Source organism: Dermochelys coriacea, chromosome 1 (genome assembly GCF_009764565.3).
Source record: "Dermochelys coriacea isolate rDerCor1 chromosome 1, rDerCor1.pri.v4, whole genome shotgun sequence".
Classification (NCBI taxonomy): domain Eukaryota; kingdom Metazoa; phylum Chordata; order Testudines; family Dermochelyidae; genus Dermochelys; species Dermochelys coriacea.
Genome location: NC_050068.2, coordinates 86779180 through 86801713, shown reverse-complemented (window position 1 = coordinate 86801713; position 22534 = coordinate 86779180).

Genomic DNA, 22534 nt, shown 5'->3' with positions numbered 1-22534 from the left:
TCCCCCGGCCCCCAGAGCATACGCCCAGGTGGCGGCAGGCCCCCCGCCTGCCGCTACATCATTTCTCCAGCCCACCGCCTCCGCTACCATCTATAGCGGCCGGGGCCCCTTTCCCACCATGACCAGGAAGCACGGCGTCCGTTGCCTCCTGGTGCCCGCCTCACCCCACGTGGAGACCTATGTGCGGGCATTGGCGAGGGTGGTGGGGCCCACGGCCATTGTGGCGGCCTCCAAAATGTATGGCAAGGTCGTCTTCTTCCTAGCATCGGAGGCCGCCGCCCAGGAGGCGGTGGAGAAGGGCCTGGCGGTGGGGGGCGTGTTCGTCCCCTTAGAGCCGCTAGAGGATCTGGGCGTCCGCCTGGTCCTGACCTCCGTCCCTCCCTTTCTCCCCAATGCAGCCCTGTTACCCACCCTTTCTACCTTGGGAAAGCCCATCTCTGTCATCAGCCCGCTCCCGTTGGGCTGCAAAGACCCCGCCCTCCGTCACGTCCTCTCCTTCCGCCGGCAAGTGCAGCTTCAACTGCTGCCGGCGGCGCGCGACGGAGAGGCACTGGAGGGGTCCTTCCTAGTCCCCTACCAGGGGGCCCGTTACAGGGTGCATTATTCCACCGGGGAGGCCCGGTGCTACCTCTGCCGGGCGATGGGGCACGTCCGGAGGGACTGCCCCCTGGCCCGGGAAGAAGGGCCATCCAGGACCCCCGAGCCCCGGCAGGGCACCGGCCCCGTCATCGCCGACGCCCCTGGCTGCCCGGCACCTGAAACCGCCCCTCCTCCTTCACAATCCACCATTGCTCCCGCTCAGGCCCAAAGGGCACCTCCCCCACTATGCCCAGACGAGCGGGAGAACCCCGCCCCCGCTGCTTGCAATCTGGCGGGGCCTGTGGAGGAGGGTGCGGCAGGGACAGCGCCAAGCATGGGAGAGGGCCCGCCCCAAGGGGAATCTTCCCTCCCTTGTGCTGCCCCACCGTTACCCCCTCGAGTCCCTGAGCCATGGCCTCTGCCCCCTGACACAACCCCTGCTAGCCAGCCCCGGGATGATGCCATGGAGGGCTGGGCCCTAGTCCAGGGGAAGCGGGGCAAGCGGAAGGCTCGAGCTCCGCTCCTCCCATCTGACGCGGAGGCCCCCCGGAAGACCAGGAAGGGGGGCACCGATGCCGAGCCTTCCGCTCTACCCACGGGTGTGTTCCACCCACCAGAGCCGGCTGGGGAAGACGTGGCAGCACTGGAAGACGGTATCTCCCCTCCACGGGAGTCCCTCCCCTCCAAGACCCCCGAGGCACCATCTGAAACCCCAGTGTGCCCCGAAGTAACCATCGCGTCAGGTGCCGGCGGGGAGAATCCCGGGGTAGCGGAAAACAATTTCCCCTCTATATATGAGGAGATCGAGGCCCTGGGTCTGACCCCAGTCACCCAAGGGGAGGACGATCCTATGCCAGCGGGCCTCGATCTGGGCGACTTCTTTCCAGCCCCCCTTTCCCCATACTCCCTCCCCCTAACGGTTGCTTCTGCTCCCACCTCCGAGGAGCCCCTGGACTCCTCCATCAACCCGGCTGCAGAAGGCACCCTGCTGAGAGCCACCGAGCCAGTTGAGGCGACGGCCAGTGCCACGCGGCTGGAACCTGAGCCACCAGGGGCATCCCTCGCTGGTGAGGAGCATTCGACCTCCTTTCCGGGAGAGGACCCTACAGAAGAAAGTCCACCTCCTGATGCCGTGGCTGCCCAATCCACCAGACAGCTTGCGCCCGGCATCGGTGAGAGCCCTCTCTCGACCCAGACTCTCACCTCTACCCCTGCCCCTGCCCTTCTCCCGCCCACCTCCCGAGATATTATTGCCACCCCTGGGACAGTCTCCTTCCCCTTTCCAACAGATGACTCCCAGGGAATGGCCTTTGTGTTTGCCCGTCCCGACCCACCAGGGGCTGCTATCCTCCCTCCGCCGCCCCCTATCGCCCCAGCATTCAGGTCAACCCATCAAGAGCCCCGTCGGGGGTCCGCACCCTGTCTGCCCGTCCCGCTGGGCCAGGGGGCTGTACCAAGGGCCCCATTGGGAAGCAACCAGACCATAACCCCAGCCCCCCATGCGCTGCGAGAGGAGTTGCGGGAGTTCCTAGAAGACGTCCGTGGCTCCCGCAACAAAGTCCAGCTTGCCCTCCAGCGATGGGGGGACTTTAATCAAATCCTCCGGGCCGCAAGGGCCCTCATGGGGGAGGGGAAAAGGACCGGGAGACAGGGCGCCGCGGCCTACCAGCGGGTCCGCCACTTCCGTGACTCCTTACTCACCTACGGGGTGGGTCACGGACTGCTACGCGGCCCGCCGGGAGCCACGAGCATCCCTGCCGGCGAGGATCCCCCCCAGCCCTCCTCATGGCACCCTTTACCATCGCAACATTGAACACCCGTGGCTGTAAGATGGGTCTCCGCAGGTCCCAGGTGCTCTCCTTCCTTCGAGAGGGGAGGTACTCTGTGGTTTTCCTGCAGGAGACCCATACGGATCCGACCGCCGAAGACAGCTGGCGGCTGGATTGGGGGGACAGGGTCTACTTTAGCCACCTCACAGTTCATACGGGTGGAGTGGCGACCCTGTTCTCCCCCGACCTACGGCCCGAGGTGCTGGGGGTCGCCGAGGCTGTGCCGGGTCGCCTGCTGCACCTCCGGGTCCAAATGGAGGGGCTCGTAGTCAACCTCGTCAACATCTATGCCCCAGCAGCGAGCCCAGAGCGGCTGCAATTCTATCAGCAGGCATCCGCCTTCCTCGGCACCTTGGATCCTCAGGAGTGCCTGGTCCTGGGAGGGGACTTTAACATCACCCTTGAGGAACGGGACCGCTCGGGAACCGAGAAGAGCCAGGCCGCCGTGGCCGTCCTCCAGGAGATAGTCGAACACCACTCCCTGGTGGACGTCTGGCGCGACCACCACCCCGATGACGCTTCCACTTTCACCTTTGTCCGGGTGGAGGCCCATCGGTCGCGCCACTCCCGGTTGGACCGCATTTATTTATCACGCTTTCATCTTACACGAGCCCACTCCTCCAGCATCCGGCCGGCCCCATTTTCTGACCATCACATAGCCACCGTGACAGCCTCCCTCTGCGCGGAGAGGCCGGGGCCGGCCTATTGGCATTTTAACAACAGCTTGCTGGAGGATGCGGGCTTCGTGGCGTCCTTCCGGGAGTTCTGGCTGGCCTGGCGAGGGCAGCGGCGTGCCTTTCCCTCGGCACGGCGGTGGTGGGACGTAGGGAAGGTGCGCGCCCGGCTCTTCTGCCGTGACTACACCCGGGGCACCAGCCGACGGAGGGATGCAGCGATAGAGCAGTTGGAACGGGAGGTCTTAGAGCTGGAGAGGCGTCTGGCCGCCAGCCCCGAGGATCCACCCCTCTGCGGAGCGTGCCGGGAGAAGCGGGAGGAGCTCCGGAGCCTCGAGGACCATCGGGCCCGGGGTGCCTTTGTTCGATCCCGCATCCGTCTCCTTCGGGAGATGGATTGCGGCTCCCGCTTCTTCTACGCCCTGGAAAAAAAGAGGGGGGCTAAGAAACATATCATCTGCCTACTGACTGAGGATGGCACCCCCCTCACGGATCCGGTGGAGATGTGCGAGAGGGCGAGAGCCTTCTACGCAAGCCTTTTCTCCCCGGAGCCGACCGATCCTAACGCTTGCAGAGTGCTGTGGGAGGAGCTCCCGACGGTCAGCGTGGGCGACCGAGACCGGCTAGAGCTGCCTCTCACTCTGGCCGAGTTCTCGGAAGCCCTCCGTCGCATGCCCACCAATAAATCTCCGGGCATGGACGGGCTGACCGTGGAGTTCTACCGCGTGTTCTGGGACGTCCTGGGCCCAGACCTAGTCACCGTCTGGGCCGAGTCTTTGCAGAGCGGGGTCCTCCCTCTTTCGTGCAGGCGAGCCGTGCTCGCCTTATTGCCGAAGAAGGGGGACCTCCGCGATTTACGAAATTGGCGTCCCGTCTCGCTCCTCAGCACGGACTACAAAATCGTGGCAAAAGCCATCTCCCTGAGGCTAGGGTCCGTGCTGGCGGACGTGGTCCACCCAGACCAGACCTACACCGTCCCGGGCCGCAGTATCTTCGACAACCTATATCTGGTCCGGGACCTATTGGAACTTGGGTGTAGGGATGGTCTGTCGTTCGCCCTCCTGTCTTTACATCAGGAGAAGGCGTTCGACAGGATGGATCACGGGTATCTAATGAACACTCTGCAGGCATTTGGCTTCGGACGCAGATTTGTGAACTTTCTCCGGGTGCTGTACGCTTCCGCAGAGTGTCTGGTAAGACTCAACTGGACCCTGACCGAACCGGTCAACTTCGGGCGAGGAGTACGGCAGGGGTGCCCCCTCTCAGGCCAGCTCTACGCTCTGGCGATCGAGCCCTTCCTCTGTCTCCTCCGAAGGAGGTTGACAGGGTTGGTACTGAGGGAGCCGGAGCTGCGGCTGGTCCTGTCGGCGTATGCTGATGACGTGCTCCTCATGGTCCAGGACCCGGGCGACTTGGTGCGAGTGGAGGCTTGCCAGGCCATCTATTCAGCAGCCTCCTCTGCGCGGGTCAACTGGGTCAAGAGCTCTGGCTTGGTGGTAGGGGACTGGCGGCAGGCGAGCCCCCGCCCACCCGCGCTTCAAGCCATCCGGTGGAGCACGGGTCCGCTGCTCTATCTGGGCGTTTACCTTTCTGCCACGCATCCCTCTCCGCCGGAGAACTGGCAGAATTTAGAGGGCGGGGTGATAGAGCGGTTCCGGAAATGGACAGGACTGCTCCGGTGCCTCTCCCTTCGAGGGAGAGCGTTAGTGCTTAATCAACTGGTCCTGTCCATGCTTTGGTACCGGCTCAACACCCTGGTCCCGGCCCCGGCTTTCCTGACCAACCTGCGGACATCGATTCTGGAGTTCTTTTGGTCAGGACTGCACTGGGTCCCTGCAGGGGTTCTCCATCTACCTGTGGAGGAGGGAGGGCAGGGCCTCAAATGTCTGCTTACTCAGGTCCATGTCTTCCGCCTCCAGACCCTGCAGAGGCTCCTTTATGGTGCAGGTAGTCCGGCGTGGAGCATACTGGCGCACGCCTTCCTGCGCCGCTTCCGAGGGCTCCGATACGACCGGCAGCTCCTTTATCTCCATCCGAGAGGTCTTCCGCGAGACCTCTCCGGGCTGCCGGTCTTCTACCAGGACCTCCTCCGGACCTGGAAACTCTTTACAACGAGCAGGTCCGTGGCGGCCACCGAGGGGGCAGATCTCCTCGCGGAGCCCCTGCTACACAACCCCCAGCTCCGTTTGCAGGTGGCGGAGTCCCGCTCGGTGCGCCAGAGGTTGGTCCTGGCAGAGGTCACAAGAGTCGGAGACCTCCTGGACTATGACCGGGGAGACTGGCTGGATCCCCTAACCTTCGCTCAGCGCATGGGGCTTTCCAGACCTTGTACTCCCCGATGCATACTTCAGGAGGTGAAGGCCGCTTTGCCGCCCGCTGCTCGGGTTTATCTCGACCGGGTCCTGCACGAGGGCACGCCCCGCCCACCCACTACCCCAGGCCCGCCGGACCTTTTAATTGGACCCCTCCCCCGTGGACCCAACCGATCCCTTCACCCCTTCACTAGAAGCCGGCTGCACGAGATGCAGCCGGTCTGTTTTCAAACCGCGCCAAGAAAACATCTCTACACACTCGTGCTCCACACCCTTCACGCCCGCACCCTTGTGTCCCGCCCCGATACAAAATGGCGGGACCTCCTGCCACCTTTGGAGGGTGCAGAGCCCCGGTGGGGCAGCCTATATTCCATCTTAGTCCCAAAGCCCGCCGGGGATGTCAGTTGGCGGCTCCTTCACGGAGCCGTGAGCACGGGCGTGTACTTGGCGCGGTTCACCACAATCCCAGACACCTGCCCCTTTTGCGGCGTGAGGGATACCCTGGCACATGTCTACCTGGAGTGTGCCAGGCTGCAGCCCCTATTCCGGCTCCTCACCAATATCTTATTACGTTTTTGGTTGCACTTCTCCCCTCACCTTCTCATTTATGCACTCCCTATCCGTGGCCCCACAAAGTCCCGGGATCTCCTGGTCAACCTCCTCCTGGCCCTAGCTAAAATGGCCATCTACAAAACCAGAGTGAGGAGGTTGGCCGATGGAGTCTCCTGTGACTGTGGGGCCTATTTCCGATCCTCGGTCCGTTCACGTATCCGGGCAGAGTTCCTCTGGGCGGCGTCCTCTGACTCCCTTGACGCCTTTGAGGAGCAGTGGGCTCTGTCCGGGGTTCTCTGCTCGGTGTCCCCGTCCGGTTCCCTTCTTTTGACCCTTTGACCGCACTCCTGTCCCTGTTATTTTATTAGTTGTCCCCCGGAATTTTTTGGGTATCTAGGTCCTGTGGGTCCCCCTTTTAGGCTGGGGGGGACCCTTTAGCAGTGGACGGGCTTCGCCCGCCCACTTCCCGGATCCCAATAAGACTGCTCTCCCATAGCCTTCTAGCTTCGAGGGAGGTGGGAAGCTGCTACTCCTGCTACTAGGCCCTAAGCTCTCCCTGCTGCTCCAGCTGCTCCCCTGGCTGGGCCAGACACCCCCCCATTCTCTGCTACTTCGCTGCTGGACCCCCCACTCTCAGGTGCTGCTACTGCTCCAACTGCAGCCCTGGGTGGGGAAGGGGCTGCTAGCCCACTCCCCAGAGAGGAGGAGTGAGGGACCCCAGCAACTGCTGTTGTGGATACCACCACCACCAGCACCACCACCTGAGAGGGGTCCATTCTGCCTGCCTGGACCACCACCTGGAATTCCTGGAGCTGCTGCTGCTGCAGAGGCCGCTGCCTGGAGCTGCTGAAGCCCGAGGAGGAGAAGAAGAGGATCATCTGCCAGTGGGGCAGCACCTAGAGACTTTGCAGACCACCGTGGAGGGGGCCCTAAGACTGAGTAATTTTCAAACTGTGCTCTTGTGGTGGGGGTTTTGACTGTGTTTGTAGGGACACCGGGGGTGTGGCGTGGAGCTGCCCCCCGATCCATCTGTGTGTCCCCCCCAAACCCCACCACTATTATTACCACCGCTGCCCCCTCCACCACCCCCACTGGCTGTATACCATCTGCCTCAGCTCCTGCCTCTGGACTCAGCTGCTTGCTTGGCTTGCCACGCCCTATTTCCACCCTTTGGGCCAGAAGCAGCAGCAAGCTAAAAAAAGACTTGTGCAAGTGCACATGGGCACATGTGCCCCCCCTGGACTGCCTACCCCCCAGCTTTGCCCTTTACTACCTGCCCCATTTGCCACTTGCTTTGCCTCCTCTTTTGCTCCAGCCCCCCTTACTAGCTTCAGTTTGTTTGCCTGCCCCGCCCATTTCCTTCTGCAGCCTTTGTTTGTTTGCCCCGCCCCAGTCTCTGAAGCTAGCCCCTTGGTTTCCCTGTTCTACCCCCAGACCGCTTAGCCCCTCGCTCCGTGTGCCCGTGCCCCCTCCCATGCGCTTGTGCAACTCCCCATTTCAGTTGCAACCCTCTTCACTGCACCTTCAATGTTGTTGAATCCCCGCCCCCCATAGTGCACCAAGAGGAGCCGGAATTTCCACCTTGTGTCGGTGACTGACCCTTAGCCCCTGATTGCCCCCCGTCCAGCCCACCCCTTTTGGCGCCCTCCTCCCCTGCCTGCAGCCTAGCGGGGAGGAGTGGTCGACCTGCTTCCCCTCTCCCCTCCTCCTTTTGATGTCCTCCCTTTCCTCCTTGCTCATGATGGCGGGGGATGAGACGGGTGAGACCTCTCCAGTAGCCCGAGCTCCCCCTCCCCCGCCTGCCCCTCCGTCACCCCCCCAAGCTTCTACCTCCGCTGCCAAACCATCTGCCATCGCCCCCGTTGGGGCACCAGCAGCGACGGGCACCGGGGTGACCTCCACTGCTGCCACGTCTATCACCCCCTCAGATTTGGGGGGAGTCCTCCCAGCCGGCGGGAAGGGCCAGGGGAAGAAGAAGGGGAAGGGCCCCGCTAAAAAGACCAGGCCCTCCATGGCAGGGGCTGTCCCCGATGCCCCGGCCCCATCTCCAGCTGGGGCACCCCTCCCCGCTGTTCCCTCCACCAGCTCTGCAGGTGTCCCTCCCCCGGCCCCTAGAGCATACGCCCAGGTGGCGGCAGCCCCTTCGCCTGCTGCTACATCATTTCTCCAGCCCACCGCCTCCGCTACCATCTATAGCGGCCGGGGCCCCTTTCCCACCATGACCAGGAAGCACGGCGTCCGTTGCCTCCTGGTGCCCGCCTCACCCCACGTGGAGACCTATGTGCGGGCGTTGGCGAGGGTGGTGGGGCCCACGGCCATTGTGGCGGCCTCCAAAATGTATGGCAAGGTCGTCTTCTTCTTAGCATCGGAGGCCGCCGCCCAGGAGGCGGTGGAGAAGGGCCTGGCGGTGGGGGGCGTGTTCGTCCCCTTAGAGCCACTAGAGGACCTGGGCGTCCGCCTGGTTCTGACCTCCGTCCCTCCCTTTCTGCCCAATGCCGCCCTTTTACCCACCCTTTCTACCTTGGGAAAGCCCATCTCTGTCATCAGCCCTCTCCCGTTGGGCTGCAAAGACCCCGCCCTCCGTCACGTCCTCTCCTTCCGCCGGCAAGTGCAGCTTCAACTGCTGCCGGCGGTGCGCGACGAAGAGGCACTGGAGGGGTCCTTCCTAGTCCCCTACCAGGGGGCCCGTTACAGGGTGCATTATTCCACCGGGGAGGCCCGGTGCTACCTCTGCCGGACGATGGGGCACGTCCGGAGGGACTGCCCCCTGGCCCGGGAAGAAGGGGCATCCAGGACACCCGAGCCCCGGCAGGGCACCGGCCCCGTCATCGCCGACGCCCCTGGCTGCCCGGCGCCCGAAACCGCCCCTCCTCCTTCCCAGTCCACCATTCTTCCCGCTCGGGCCCAAGGGGCACCTCCCCCACTATGCCCAGACGAGCGGGAGAACCCCGCCCCCACTGCTTGCAATCTGGCGGGGCCTGTGGAGGAGGGTGCGGCAGGGACAGCGCCAAGCATGGGAGAGTGCCCGCCCCAAGGGGAATCTTCCCTCCCTTGTGCTGCCCCACCGTTACCCCCTCGAGTCCCTGAGCCATCGCCTCTGCCCCCTGACACAACCCCTGCTAGCCAGCCCCCGGATGATGCCATGGAGGGCTGGGCCCTAGTCCAGGGGAAGCGGGGCAAGCGGAAGGCTCGAGCTCCGCTCCTCCCATCTGACGCGGAGGCCCCCCGGAAGACCAGGAAGGGGGGCACCGATGCCGAGCCTTCCGCTCTACCCACGGGTGTGTTCCACCCACCAGAGCCGGCTGGGGAAGACGTGGCAGCACTGGAAGGCGGTATCTCCCCTCCACGGGAGTCCCTCCCCTCCAAGACCCCCGAGGCACCATCTGAAACCCCAGTGTGCCCCGAAGTAACCATCGCGTCAGGTGCCGGCGGGGAGAATCCTGGGGTAGCGGAAAATAATTTCCCCTCTATATATGAGGAGATCGAGGCCCTGGGTCTGACCCCGGTCACCCAGGGGGAGGACGATCCTATGCCAGCGGGCCTCGATCTGGGCGACTTCTTTCCAGCCCCCCTTTCCCCATACTCCCTCCCCCTAACCGTTGCTTCTGCTCCCACCTCCGAGGAGCCCCTGGACTCCTCCATCAACCCGGCTGCAGAAGGCACCCTGCTGAGAGCCACCGAGCCAGTTGAGGCGACGGCCAGTGCCACGCGGCTGGAACCTGAGTCACCAGGGGCATCCCTCGCTGGTGAGGAGCATTCGACCTCCTTTCCGGGAGAGGACCCTACAGAAGAAAGTCCACCTCCTGATGCCGTGGCTGCCAAATCCACCAGACAGCTTGCGCCAGGCATCGGTGAGAGCCCTCTCTCGACCCAGACTCTCACCTCTACCCCTGCCCCTGCCCTTCTCCCGCCCACCTCCCGAGATATTATTGCCACCCCTGGGACAGTCTCCTTCCCCTTTCCAACAGATGACTCCCAGGGAATGGCCTTTGTGTTTGCCCGTCCCGACCCACCAGGGGCTGCTATCCTCCCTCCGCCGCCCCCTATCGCCCCAGCATTCAGGTCAACCCATCAAGAGCCCCGTCGGGGGTCCGCACCCTGTCTGCCCGTCACGCTGGGCCAGGGGGCTGTACCAAGGGCCCCATCGGGAAGCAACCAGACCATAACCCCAGCCCCCCATGCGCTGCGAGAGGAGTTGCGGGAGTTCCTAGAAGACGTCCGTGGCTCCCGCAACAAAGTCCAGCTTGCCCTCCAGCGATGGGGGGACTTTAATCAAATCCTCCGGGCCGCAAGGGCCCTCATGGGGGAGGGGAAAAGGACCGGGAGACAGGGCGCCGCGGCCTACCAGCGGGTCCGCCACTTCCGTGACTCCTTACTCACCTACGGGGTGGGTCACGGACTGCTACGCGGCCCGCCGGGAGCCACGAGCATCCCTGCCGGCGAGGATCCCCCCCAGCCCTCCTCATGGCACCCTTTACCATCGCAACATTGAACACCCGTGGCTGTAAGATGGGTCTCCGCAGGTCCCAGGTGCTCTCCTTCCTTCGAGAGGGGAGGTACTCTGTGGTTTTCCTGCAGGAGACCCATACGGATCCGACCGCCGAAGACAGCTGGCGGCTGGATTGGGGGGACAGGGTCTACTTTAGCCACCTCACAGTTCATACGGGTGGAGTGGCGACCCTGTTCTCCCCCGACCTACGGCCCGAGGTGCTGGGGGTCGCCGAGGCTGTGCCGGGTCGCCTGCTGCACCTCCGGGCCCACATGGAGGGGCTCGTAATCAACCTCGTCAACATCTATGCCCCAGCAGCGAGCCCGGAGCGGCTGCAATTCTATCAGCAGGCATCCGCCTTCCTCGGCACCTTGGATCCTCAGGAGTGCCTGGTCCTGGGAGGGGACTTTAACATCACCCTTGAGGAACGGGACCGCTCGGGGACCGAGAAGAGCCCGGCCGCCGTCGCCGTCCTCCAGGAGATAGTCGAACACCACTCCCTGGTAGACGTCTGGCACGACCACCACCCGGATGACACTTCCACGTTCACCTTTGTCCGGGTGGAGGCCCATCGGTCGCGCCACTCCCGGTTGGACCGCATTTATTTATCACGCTTTCATCTTACACGAGCCCACTCCTCCAGCATCCGGCCGGCCCCTTTTTCGGACCATCACATAGCCACCGTGACAGCCTCCCTCTGCGCGGAGAGGCCAGGGCCGGCCTATTGGCATTTTAACAACAGCTTGCTGGAGGATGCGGGCTTCGTGGCGTCCTTCCGGGAGTTCTGGCTGGCCTGGCGAGGGCAGCGGCGTGCCTTTCCCTCGGCACGGCGGTGGTGGGACGTAGGGAAGGTGCGCGCCCGGCTCTTCTGCCGTGACTACACCCGGGGCACCAGCCGACGGAGGGATGCAGCGATAGAGCAGTTGGAACGGGAGGTCTTAGAGCTGGAGAGGCGTCTGGCCGCCAGCCCCGAGGATCCACCCCTCTGCGGAGCGTGCCGGGAGAAGCGGGAGGAGCTCCGGAGCCTCGAGGACCATCGGGCCCGGGGTGCCTTTGTTCGATCCCGCATCCGTCTCCTTCGGGAGATGGATTGCGGCTCCCGCTTCTTCTACGCCCTGGAAAAAAAGAGGGGGGCTAAGAAACATATCATATGCCTACTGACTGAGGATGGCACCCCCCTCACGGATCCGGTGGAGATGTGCGAGAGGGCGAGAGCCTTCTATGCAAGCCTTTTCTCCCCGGAGCCGACCGATCCTAACGCTTGCAGAGTGCTGTGGGAGGAGCTCCCGACGGTCAGCGTGGGCGACCGAGACCGGCTAGAGCTGCCTCTCACTCTGGCCGAGTTCTCGGAAGCCCTCCGTCGCATGCCCACCAATAAATCTCCGGGCATGGACGGGCTGACCGTGGAGTTCTACCGCGTGTTCTGGGATGTCCTGGGCCCAGACCTAGTCACCGTCTGGGCCGAGTCTTTGCAGAGCGGGGTCCTCCCTCTTTCGTGCAGGCGAGCCGTGCTCGCCTTATTGCCGAAGAAGGGGGACCTCCGCGATTTACGAAATTGGCGTCCCGTCTCGCTCCTCAGCACGGACTACAAAATCGTGGCAAAAGCCATCTCCCTGAGGCTAGGGTCCGTGCTGGCGGACGTGGTCCACCCAGACCAGACCTACACCGTCCCGGGCCGCAGTATCTTCGACAACCTCTATCTGGTCCGGGACCTATTGGAACTTGGGTGTAGGGATGGTCTGTCGTTCGCCCTCCTGTCCTTAGATCAAGAGAAGGCGTTCGACAGGATGGATCACGGGTATCTCCTGAGCACTCTGCAGGTGTTTGGCTTCGGACCCAGATTTGTGAACTTTCTCCGGGTGCTGTACGCTTCCGCAGAGTGTCTGGTAAGACTCAACTGGACCCTGACCGAACCGGTCAACTTCGGGCGAGGAGTACGGCAGGGGTGCCCCCTCTCAGGCCAGCTCTACGCTCTGGCGATCGAGCCCTTCCTCTGTCTCCTCCGAAGGAGGTTGACAGGGTTGGTGCTGAGGGAGCCGGAGCTGCGGCTGGTCCTGTCGGCGTACGCTGATGACGTGCTCCTCATGGTCCAGGACCCGGGCGACTTGGTGCGAGTGGAGGCTTGCCAGGCCATCTATTCAGCAGCCTCCTCCGCGCGGGTCAACTGGGTCAAGAGCTCTGGCTTGGTGGTAGGGGACTGGCGGCAGGCGAGCCCCCGCCCACCCGCGCTTCAAGCCATCCGGTGGAGCACGGGTCCGCTGCTCTATCTGGGCGTTTACCTTTCTGCCACGCATCCCTCTCCGCCGGAGAACTGGCAGAATTTAGAGGGCGGGGTGATAGAGCGGCTCCGGAAATGGACAGGACTGCTCCGGTGCCTCTCCCTTCGAGGGAGAGCGTTAGTGCTTAATCAACTAGTCCTGTCCATGCTTTGGTACCGGCTCAACACCCTGGTCCCAGCCCCGGCTTTCCTGACCAACCTGCGGACATCGATTCTGGAGTTCTTTTGGTCAGGACTGCACTGGGTCCCTGCAGGGGTTCTCCATCTACCTGTGGAGGAGGGAGGGCAGGGCCTCAAATGTCTGCTTACTCAGGTCCATGTCTTCCGCCTCCAGACCCTGCAGAGGCTCCTTTATGGTGCAGGTAGTCCGGCGTGGAGCATACTGGCGCACGCCTTCCTGCGCCGCTTCCGAGGGCTCCGATACGACCGGCAGCTCCTTTATCTCCATCCGAGAGGTCTTCCGCGAGACCTCTCCGGGCTGCCGGTCTTCTACCAGGACCTCCTCCGGACCTGGAAACTCTTTACAACGAGCAGGTCCGTGGCGGCCACCGAGGGGGCAGATCTCCTCGCGGAGCCCCTGCTACACAACCCCCAGCTCCGTTTGCAGGTGGCGGAGTCCCGCTCGGTGCGCCAGAGGTTGGTCCTGGCAGAGGTCACAAGAGTCGGAGACCTCCTGGACTATGACCGGGGAGACTGGCTGGATCCCCTAACCTTCGCTCAGCGCATGGGGCTTTCCAGACCTTGTACTCCCCGATGCATACTTCAGGAGGTGAAGGCCGCTTTGCCGCCCGCTGCTCGGGTTTATCTCGACCGGGTCCTGCACGAGGGCACGCCCCGCCCACCCACTACCCCAGGCCCGCCGGACCTTTTAATTGGACCCCTCCCCCGTGGACCCAACCGATCCCTTCACTCCTTCACTAGAAGCCGGCTGCACAAGATGCAGCCGGTCTGTTTTCAAACCGCGCCAAGAAAACATCTCTACACACTCGTGCTCCACACCCTTCACGCCCGCACCCTCGTGTCCCGCCCCGATACAAAATGGCGGGACCTCCTGCCACCTTTGGAGGGTGCAGAGCCCCGGTGGGGCAGCCTATATTCCATCTTAGTCCCAAAGCCCGCCGGGGATGTCAGTTGGCGGCTCCTTCACGGAGCCGTGAGCACGGGCGTGTACTTGGCGCGGTTCACCACAATCCCAGACACCTGCCCCTTTTGCGGCGTGAGGGATACCCTGGCACATGTCTACCTGGAGTGTGCCAGGCTGCAGCCCCTATTCCGGCTCCTCACCAATATCTTATTATGTTTTTGGTTGCACTTCTCCCCTCACCTTCTCATTTATGCACTCCCTATCCGTGGCCCCACAAAGTCCCGGGATCTCCTGGTCAACCTCCTCCTGGCCCTAGCTAAAATGGCCATCTACAAAACCAGAGTGAGGAGGTTGGCCGATGGAGTCTCCTGTGACTGTGGGGCCTATTTCCGATCCTCGGTCCGTTCACGTATCCGGGCAGAGTTCCTCTGGGCGGCGTCCTCTGACTCCCTTGACGCCTTTGAGGAGCAGTGGGCTCTGTCCGGGGTTCTCTGCTCGGTGTCCCCGTCCGGTTCCCTTCTTTTGACCCTTTGACCGCACTCCTGTCCCTGTTCTTTTATTAGTTGTCCCCCGGAATTATTTGGGTATCTAGGTCCTGTGGATCCCCCTTTTAGGCTGGGGGGGACCCTTTAGCAGTGGACGGGCTTCGCCCGCCCACTTCCCGGATCCCAATAAGACTGCTCTCCCATAGCCTTCTAGCTTGGAGGGAGATGGGAAGCTGATACTCCTGCTGCTAGCCCTAAGCTCTCCCTGCTGCTCCAGCTGCTCCCCTGGCTGGCCAGACAACCCCCATTCTCTGCTACTTGGCTGCTGGACCCCCCACTCGTGGGTGCTGCTACTGCTCCAACTGCAGCCCTGGGGTGGGGAGGGGGCTGCTAGCCCACTCCCCAGAAAGGAGGAGTGGGGACCCCAGCCACTGCTGTTGTGGACACCACCACCAGCACCACCACCTGAGAGGGATCCTTTCTGCCTGCCTGGACTACAACCTGGAGTTCCTGGAGCTGCTGCTGCTGCAGAGGCCGCTGCCTGGAGCTGCTGAAGCCCGAGCAGGAGAAGAAGAGGATCATCTGCCAGTGGGGCAGCACCTAGAGACTTTGCAGACCACCGTGGAGGGGGCCCTAAGACTGAGTAATTTCGAAACTGTGCTCTTGTGGTGGGGGTTTTGACTGTGTTTACAGGGACACGGCGTGTGGCGTGGAGCTGCCCCCCCATCCATCTGTGTGTCCCCCCAACCCGCACCACTACTACCACCACCACTGCCCCCTCCACCACCCCCACTGGCTGTATACCATCTGCCTCAGCTCCTGCCTCTGGACTCAGCTGCTTGCTTGGCTTGCCACGCCCTATTTGCACCCTTTGGGCCAGAAGCAGGAGCAAGCTAAAAAAGACTTATGCAAGTACACATGGGCACATGTGCCCCCCCCCCGGACTGCCTACCCCCCAGCTTTGCCCTTTACTACCTGCCCCATTTGCCACTTGCTTTGCCTCCTCTTTTGCTCCAGCCCCCCTTATTAGCTTCAGTTTGTTTGCCTGCCCCGCCCATTTCCTTCTACAGCCTTTGTTTGTTTGCCCCGCCCCAGCCTCTGAAGCTAGCCCCTTGGTTTCCCTGTTCTACCCCCAGACCGCTTAGCCCCTCGCTCCGTGTGCCCATGCCCCCTCCCAGGCGCTTGTGCAATTCCCCTCTTTAGTTGCAACCCTCTTCACTGCACCCTCAATGTTGTTGAACCCCCCCCCCCCGTAGTGCACCAAGAGGAGCCGGAATTTCCACCTTGTGTCGGTGACTGACCCCTAACCCCTGATTGCCCCCCGTCCAGCCCACCCCTTTTGGCGCCCTCCTCCCCTGCCTGCAGCCTAGCGGGGAGGAGTGGTCGACCTGCTTCCCCTCTCCCCTCCTCCTGTTGGTGTCCCCCTTTCCTCCTTGTTCATGATGGCAGGGGATGAGACGGGTGAGACCCCTCCAGCAGCCGGAGCTCCCCCTCCCGCGCCTACCCCTCTGTCACCCCACCAAGCTTCTACCTCCGCTGCCAAACCATCTGCCATCGCCCCCGCTGGGGCACCAGCAGCGACGGGCACCGGGGTGACCTCCACTGCTGCCACATCTCTCCCCACCTCAGATTTGGGGGGAGTCCCCCCAGCCGGCGGGAAGGGCCAGGGGAAGAAGAAGGGGAAGGGCCCCGCTAAAAAGACCAAGCCCTCCATGGCAAGGGCTGTCCCCGATGCCCCGGCCCCATCTCCAGCTGGGGCGCCCCTCCCCGCTGTTCCCTCCACCAGCTCTGCAGGTGACCCTCCCCCGGCCCCCAGACCATACGCCCAGGTGGCGGCAGCCCCCCCGCCTGCCGCTACATCATTTCTCCAGCCCACCGCCTCCGCTACCATCTATAGCGGCCGGGGCCCCTTTCCCACCATGACCAGGAAGCACGGCGTCCGTTGCCTCCTGGTGCCCGCCTCACCCCACGTGGAGACCTATGTGCGGGCATTGGCGAGGGTGGTGGGGCCCACGGCCATTGTGGCGGCCTCCAAAATGTATGGCAAGGTCGTCTTCTTCTTAGCATCGGAGGCCGCCGCCCAGGAGGCGGTAGAGAAGGGCCTGGCGGTGGGGGGCGTGTTCGTCCCTTTAGAGCCGCTAGAGGACCTGGGCGTCCGCCTGGTCCTGACCTCCGTCCCTCCCTTTCTCCCCAATGCCGCCCTGTTACCCGCCCTTTCTGCCTTGGGGAAGCCCATCTCTGTCATCAGCCCTCTGCCGTTGGGCTGCAAAGACTCCGCCCTCCGTCACGTCCTCTCCTTCCGCCGGCAAGTGCAGCTTCAACTGCCGCCGGCGGCGCGCGACGGAGAGGCACTCGAGGGGTCCTTCCTAGTCCCCTACCAGGGGACCCCTTACAGGGTGCATTATTCCACGGGGGAGGCCCGGTGCTACCTCTGCCGGGCGATGGGGCACGTCCAGAGGGACTGCCCCCTGGCCCGGGAAGAAGGGGCACCCAGGAACCCCGAGCCCCGGCAGGGCACCGGCCCCGTCATCGCCGACGCCCCTGGCTGCCCGGCACCTGAAACCGCCCCTCCTCCTTCACAATCCACCATTGCTCCCGCTCAGGCCCAAGGGGCACCTCCCCCACTATGCCCAGACGAGCGGGAGAACCCCGCCACCACTGCTTGCAATCTGGCGGGGCCTGTGGAGGAGGGTGCGGCAGGGACACCGCCAAGCATGGGAGAGGGCCCGCCCCAAGGGGAATCTTCCCTCCCTTGTGCTGCCCCACCGTTACCCCCTCGAGTCCCTGAGCCATCCCCTCTGCCCCCTGACACAACCCCTGCTAGCCAGCCCCTGGATGATGCCATGGAGGGCTGGGCCCTAGTCAAGGGGAAGCGGGGCAAGCGGAAGGCTCGAGCTCCGCTCCTCCCATCTGACGTGGAGGCCCCCCAGAAGACCAGGAAGGGGGGCACCGATGCCGAGCCTTCTGCTCTACCCACGGGTGTGTTCCATCCACTAGAGCCGGCTGGGGAAGACGTGGCAGCACTGGAAGGCGGTATCTCCCCTCCACGGGAGTCCCTCCCCTCCAAGACCCCCGAGGCACCATCTGAAACCCCAGTGTGCCCCGAAGTAACCGTCGCGTCAGGTGCCGGCGGGGAGAATCCCGGGGTAGCGGAAAACAATTTCCCCTCTATATATGAGGAGATCGAGGCCCTGGGTCTGACCCCGGTCACCCAGGGGGAGGACGATCCTATGCCAACGGGCCTCGATCTGGGCGACTTCATTCCAGCCCCCCTTTCCCATACTCCCTCCCCCTAACCGTTGCTTCTGCTCCCACCTCCGAGGAGCCCCTGGACTCCTCCATCAACCCGGCTGCAGAGGGCACCCCGCTGAGAGCCGCTGAGCCAGTTGAGGCGACGGCCAGTGCCACGCGGCTGGAACCTGAGCCACCAGGGGCATCCCTCGCTGGTGAGGAGCATTCGACCTCCTTTCCAGGAGAGGACCCTACAGAAGAAAGTCCACCTCCTGATGCAGTGGCTGCCAAATCCACCAGAGAGCTTGCGCCCGGCATCGGTGAGAGCCCTCTCCCGACCCAGAATCTCACCTCTACCCCTGCCCCTGCCCTTATCCCGCCCACCTCCCAAGATATCATTGCTACCCCTGGGACTGTCTCCCTCCCCTTTCCAACAGATGACTCCCAGGGAATGGCCTTTGTGTTTGCCCGTCCCGACCCACCAGGGGCTGCTATCCTCCCTCCGCCGCCCCCTATCGCCCCAGCATTCAGGTCAACCCATCAGGAGCCCCGTCGGGGGTCCGCACCCTGTCTGCCCGTCTCGCTGGGACAGGGGGCTGTACCAAGGGCCCCATCGGGGAGCAACCAGACCATAACCCCAGCCCCCCATGCGCTGTGAGAGGAGTTGCGGGAGTTCCTAGAAGACGTCCGTGGCTCCCGCAACAAAGTCCAGCTTGCCCTCCAGCGATGGGGGGACTTTAATCAAATCCTCCGGGCCGCAAGGGCCCTCATGGGGGAGGGGAAAAGGACCGGGAGACAGGGCGCCGCGGCCTACCAGCGGGTCCGCCACTTCCGTGATTCCTTACTCACCTACTGGGTGGGTCACGGACTGCTGCGCGGCCCGCCGGGAGCCACGAGCATCACTGCCGGCGAGGATCCCCCCCAGCCCTCCTCATGGCACCCTTTACCATCGCAACATTGAACACCCGTGGCTGTAGGATGGGTCTGCGCAGGTCCCAGGTGCTCTCCTTCCTTCGGGAGGGGAGGTACTCTGTGGTTTTCCTGCAGGAGAACCATACGGATCCGACCGCCGAAGACAGCTGGCGGCTGGATTGGGGGGACAGGGTCTACTTTAGCCACCTCACAGTTCATACGGGTGGAGTGGCGACCCTGTTCTCCCCCGACCTACGGCCCGAGGTACTGGGGGTCGCCGAGGCTGTGCCGGGTCACCTGCTGCACCTCCGGGTCCGCATGGAGGGGCTCGTAGTCAACCTCGTCAACATCTATGCCCCAGCAGCGAGCCCAGAGCGGCTGCAATTCTATTAGCAGGCATCCGCCTTCCTCGGCACCTTGGATCCTCAGGAGTGCCTGGTCCTGGGAGGGGACTTTAACATCACCCTTGAGGAACGGGACCGCTCGGGAACCGAGCAGAGCCCGGCCGCCGTCGCCGTCCTCCAGGAGATAGTCGAACACCATTCCCTGGTGGACGTCTGGCGCGACCACCACCCGGATGACACTTCCACGTTCACCTTTGTCCGGGTCGAGGCCCATCTGTCGCGCCACTCCCGGTTGGACCGCATTTATTTATCACGCTTTCATCTTACATGAGCCCACTCCTCCAACATCCGGCCGGCCCCATTTTCTGACCATCACATAGCCACCGTGACAGCCTCCCTCTGCGCGGAGAGGCCGGGGCCGGCCTATTGGCATTTTAACAACAGCTTGCTGGAGGATGCGGGCTTCGTGGCGTCCTTCCGGGAGTTCTGGCTGGTGTGGCGAGGGCAGCGGCATGCCTTTCCCTCGGCACGGCGGTGGTGGGATGTAGGGAAGGTGCGCGCCCGGCTCTTCTGCCGTGACTACACCCGGGGCACCAGCCGACGGAGGGATGCAGCGATAGAGCAGTTGGAACGGGAGGTCTTAGAGGCGTCTGGCCGCCAGCCCCGAGGATCCACCCCTCTGCGGAGCGTGCCGGGAGAAGCGGGAGGAGCTCCGGACCCTCGAGGACCATCGGGCCCGGGGTGCCTTTGTTCGATCCCGCATCCGTCTCCTTCGGGAGATGGATTGCGGCTCCCGCTTCTTCTACGCCCTGGAAAAAAAGAGGGGGGCTAAGAAACATATCATCTGCCTACTGGCAGAAGATGGCACCCCCCTCACGGATCCGGTGGAGATGTGCGAGAGGGCGAGAGCCTTCTACGCAAGCCTATTCTCCCGGAGCCGACCGATCCTAACGCTTGCAGAGTGCTGTGGGAGGAGCTCCCGACGGTCAGCGTGGGCGACCGAGACCGGCTAGAGCTGCCCCTCACTCTGGCCGAGTTCTCGGAAGCCCTCCGTCGCATGCCCACCAATAAATCTCCGGGCATGGACGGGCTAACCGTGGACTTCTACCGCGTGTTCTGGGACGTCCTGGGCCCAGACCTAGTCACCGTCTGGGCCGAGTCTTTGCAGAGCGGGGTCCTCCCTCTTTCGTGCAGGCGAGCCGTGCTGGCCTTATTGCCGAAGAAGGGGGACCTCCTCGATTTACGTAATTGGCGTCCCGTCTCGCTCCTCAGCACGGACTACAAAATCGTGGCAAAAGCCATCTCCCTGAGGCTAGGGTCCGTGCTGGCGGACGTGGTCCACCCAGACCAGACCTACACCGTCCCGGGCCGCAGCATCTTCGACAACCTATATCTGGTCCGGGACCTATTGGAACTTGGGTGTAGGGATGGTCTGTCGTTCGCCCTCCTGTCCTTAGATCAGGAGAAGGCGTTCGACAGGATGGATCACGGGTATCTCCTGAGGACTCTGCAGGCGTTTGGCTTCGGACCCAGGTTTGTGAACTTTCTCCGGGTGCTGTACGCTTCCGCAGAGTGTCTGGTAAGGCTCAACTGGACCCTGACCGAACCGGTCAACTTCGGGCGAGGAGTACGGCAGGGGTGCCCCCTCTCAGGCCAGCTCTACGCTCTGGCGATCGAGCCCTTCCTCTGTCTCCTCCGAAGAAGGTTGACAGGGTTGGTGCTGAGGGAGCCGGAACTGCGGCTGGTCCTGTCGGCGTACGCTGATGACGTGCTCCTCATGGTCCAGGACCCGGGCGACTTGGTGCGGGTGGAGGCTTGCCAGGCCATCTATTCAGCAGCCTCCTCTGCACGGGTCAACTGGGTCAAGAGCTCTGGCTTGATGGTAGGGGACTGGCGGCAGGCGAGCTCCCTCCCACCCGCGCTTCGAGCCATCCGGTGGAGCACGGGTCCGCTGCCTTATCTGGGCGTTTACCTTTCTGCCACGCATCCCTCTCCGCTGGAGAACTGGCAGAATTTAGAGGGCGGGGTGATAGAGCGGCTCCGGAAATGGACAGGACTACTCCGGTGCCTCTCCCTTTGAGGGAGAGCGTTAGTGCTTAATCAACTAGTCCTGTCCATGCTTTGGTACCGGCTCAACACCCTGATCCCGGCCCCGGCTTTCCTGACCAACCTGCGGACATCGATTCTGGAGTTCTTTTGGTCAGGACTGCACTGGGTCCCTGCAGGGGTTCTCCATCTACCTGTGGAGGAGGGAGGGCAGGGCCTAAAATGTCTGCTTACTCAGGTCCATGTCTTCCGCCTCCAGACCCTGCAGAGGCTCCTTTATGGTGCAGGTAGTCCGGCGTGGAGCATACTGGCGCACGCCTTCCTGCGCCGCTTCCGAGGGCTCCGATACGACCGGCAGCTCCTTTATATCCATCCGAGAGGTCTTCCGCGAGACCTCTCTGGGCTGCCGGTCTTCTACCAGGACCTCCTCCGGACCTGGAAACTCTTTACAACGAGTAGGTCCGTGGCGGCCACCGAGGGGGCAGATCTCCTCGCGGAGCCCCTGCTACACAACCCCCAAACGCCTCCGTTTGCAGGTGGCGGAGTCCCGCTCGGTGCGCCAGAGGTTGGTCCTGGCAGAGGTCACAAGAGTCGGAGACCTCCTGGACTATGACCGGGGAGACTGGCTGGATCCCCTAACTTTCGCTCAGCGCATAGGGCTTTCCAGACCTTGTACTCCCCGACGCATACTTCAGGAGGTGAAGGCCGCTTTGCCGCCCGCTGCTCGGGTTTATCTCGAACGGGTCCTGCACGAGGGCACGCCCCGCCCACCCACTACCCCAGGCCCGCCGGACCTTTTAATTGGACCCCTGCCCCGTGGACCCAACCGATTCCTTCACCCCTTCACTAGAAGCCGGCTGCACGAGATGCAGCCGGTCTGTTTTCAAACCGCGCCAAGAAAACATCTCTACATGCTCATGCTCCACACCCTTCACGCCCGTACCCTCGTGTCCCACCCCGATACAAAATGGTGGGACCTCCTGCCACCTTTGGAGGGTGAGGAGCCCCGGTGGGCCAGCCTATATTCCATCTTAGTCCCAAAGCCCGCCGGCGATGTCAGTTCGCGGCTCCTTCACGGAGCCGTGAGCATGGGCGTGTACTTGGCGCGGTTCACCACAATCCCAGACACCTGCCCCTTTTGCGGCGTGAGGGATACCCTGGCACATGTCTACCTGGAGTGTGCCAGGCTGCAGCCCCTATTCTGGCTCCTCACCAATATCTTATTACGCTTTTGGTTGCACTTCTCCCCTCACCTTCTCATTTATGCACTCCCTATCCGTGGCCCCACAAAGTCACGGGATCTCCTGGTCAACCTCCTCCTGGCCCTAGCTAAAATGGCCATCTACAAAACCAGAGTGAGGAGGTTGGCCGATGGAGTCTCCTGTGACTGTAGGGCCTATTTCCGATCCTCGGTCCGTTCACGTATCCGGGCAGAGTTCCTCTGGGCGGCGTCCTCTGACTCCCTTGACGCCTTTGAGGAGCAGTGGGCGCTGTCCGGGGTTCTCTGCTCGGTGTCCCCGTCCGGTTCCCTTCTTTTGACCCTTTGACCGCACTCCTGTCCCTGTTATTTTATTAGTTGTCCCCCGGAATTTTTTGGGCATCTAGGTCCTGTGGATCCCCTTTTTAGGCTGGGGGGGATCCTTTAGCAGTGGACGGGCTTCGCCCGCCCACTTCCCGGATCCCAATAAGACTACTTTTCTATAGCCATCTGGCCTTGCC